The sequence below is a fragment of the Notolepis coatsorum genome, assembly GCF_963971535.1.
Source record: "Notolepis coatsorum genome assembly, chromosome: 15".
Classification (NCBI taxonomy): domain Eukaryota; kingdom Metazoa; phylum Chordata; class Actinopteri; order Aulopiformes; family Paralepididae; genus Notolepis; species Notolepis coatsorum.
In genome coordinates, this window is record NC_140179.1 from 4,685,867 (window position 1) to 4,688,322 (window position 2,456).

Below are 2,456 nucleotides of genomic sequence, written 5' to 3' on the forward strand. Positions count from 1 at the left end.
TAGGAGCGGCAGGCAGGCAGGCAGACAGACAGGTGGGATCTGGTGGGAGACGAGATGAGGTGGCGAGGTGGCGGGGCAGGGACAGGCACTCTGCACCGGCATGATAACCCACCGTCAGGATTCCACAGACACACATTCCAGAGTGGGACGGGAGTCAGAGAGGAGGCAGGCGGGTGCGGGGGGGGGGGGGGGGGGGCTCGTGGTGGTGGTGGTGGTGTAGTCTTCAAGGCACGAGGCATTCCATTAAGGCCGAGGCACCGGACAGGGCGGACATGCTTGGGATGGGATGAGCTGAGTCGGGGGGGGTTTCTTTCAAACTCATACTACTCATTTAAGAAACCATGTTATTCCCCTCTGGCCAAACCTGTGATGTCATCGGGTATAAAGTCTGAAGCTGCTCCATATAGACAATGAATTGGGAGAGATGTTATAGATGACACTGAGAGAGCACCCCAAGGGAATGTTCTGCGTTCATAGGTAGCTCAATTTGAGTCTTACTTATCTGATTTCTGGCTTTTGTCACCTGGGAGTGCTGAAGGAAATGAATGATGGGGGCGGGTGGTTTTGACGTTCTCAGTACAATAACACACAGGGGCAGGGACGTGCACACGACTTTAGAGGGGCAGGTGCTCAAAGGCTGAAAAGGGCACTATACCTGTGTGATAGAACCGAGCACGCCGATTTTTCTCCTTATTTTCTATTTCTTCTCCCGTTCCAATTTCGTGTATCCAATTCTCCCCTCCCCTGTCTTGAACGTTGCTCGACTATGCCCCCCACTGGTCGGTTGTAGAGAGGATAGAAGCCTTGCATCACGTGTCCCCTCCGGTACACGAGGAGGCAGCCTGTCACATATTTTCGCCTGCCAGCGCGGACTCTCAGTGGCGAGGTGTAACGCGTGGGAGGCTCACACTACCCTCGCCACTTCCTGTCTCTGCTGTGCAGGCGTCTCCCAACCGACCTGTAGGGGTCGCTGTCCACAACGTCCAATCCCCACCCATCGGTTTCCACCCGCTGACTCTGCCAAATGAGCCAGTACGACGGCCGGCCCAAGCCGAAGGCAATGCTGAGACTGGGATTCGATACCGGAGTCTCTTGCATTGGTGACGAGCGCAATCTCCGCTACGCCACCCAGCCGCCCGGGGGGGGGGGCACCTTTTTATGCTTTTTGGGGGGTTTTGGTGATCAAATATTGAATATTGAACTATAATAATCAGTGCAGGAGCTCACTTATCCTTAAAAGACACTTTTACCACTGACTTAAAAGGCCCATACATCTCCATAAATGTTCAGGGGGGAGGGAATAAGTGCTTACCCTACAGACCCCAAGAAGTGCTGTATATTCTGTATTGTTTAATATAATGCCTTTTTTATTCCAATCCCGATTTGTATTTGAGATTCCCAAATCCCATCGGACCTGACTTCTTCGTGTCCCTCAGTGAGTGTAATACCAGCATTCAACTGTATGGGCCACAGCGGGTTCTATCATCCTCATCATCACCACCCACGCTATGCATAAAATATATAGGTCCGCGGAGAGGCACGCTGAGGAGGCCGTGCAAACTGCAATGGAATACGGGGCATCTCTCTCTCTTTACCTAATATTTGTATTCTATCCTGACATTTTTCAGTTGGAAGGGCAGTCTATATGCGCAGCGGTAAGAAAATAAAATAAAAAATCTTTTTTAAAGGGCACTTTTTTATGAGGCTCAAAAGGGCAGGTGCTTGAGCACCCCTTGGGCTCTATGTGTGCACGTGCCTGCGCAGGAGATTCTGTACTCACTGGACATTCCTGTTCTCATGAGTGCAAGATCACCTTTGGTGTTCTACCTAAGGTTTTATTATCTCTCGTGCACCGTGCATGCTCACTTGTTCTACCTAAGGTTTTATTATCTCTCACTTGCTTGGTCTTGGTGGCTGGCGGGCCGACGTCACTGTTTCACAAATGCTTCAGCACCAAGGACAGCGGTTTCTGTTGTGTGTAAGGTTGTTGAATCAGAAGCTTACCATTTAGTAAGTTACATTACTGTAAGTTAACTGTGCACGTTGCCTTGTTATTAGCCAGCTGCGTCTCAATCAACAATAAATCATCTTCTGATTAGGAAAGAACCTGCTACATTTCATGTGTGAACTGTCCACATTGGTTGGTGTTCAAGTTTGCTGTCTGTTGTAGTGTAACATTTTCTAAAACTGGTGTAAAATGTAAAATGTATGTAAAATCAGAACGATGCCCATGCATTTAATATGAGCGTTCAGAGCGGGGGGAAGTAGGCCTCCCAGCTGCAGCGCTGTGGAGACCTGGCCTGGTTGCTGGCAGCGTTCTCCACAAGCTCATCTGATCACCTCCACACTGGACACTGCACTCCCTTGGGTCCTCAGCAATACTCCTGCTGAACATCACATCTGGCCAAATAGCACCACATTCAACACTGCACTCCCTTGGGTCCTCAGCAATACTC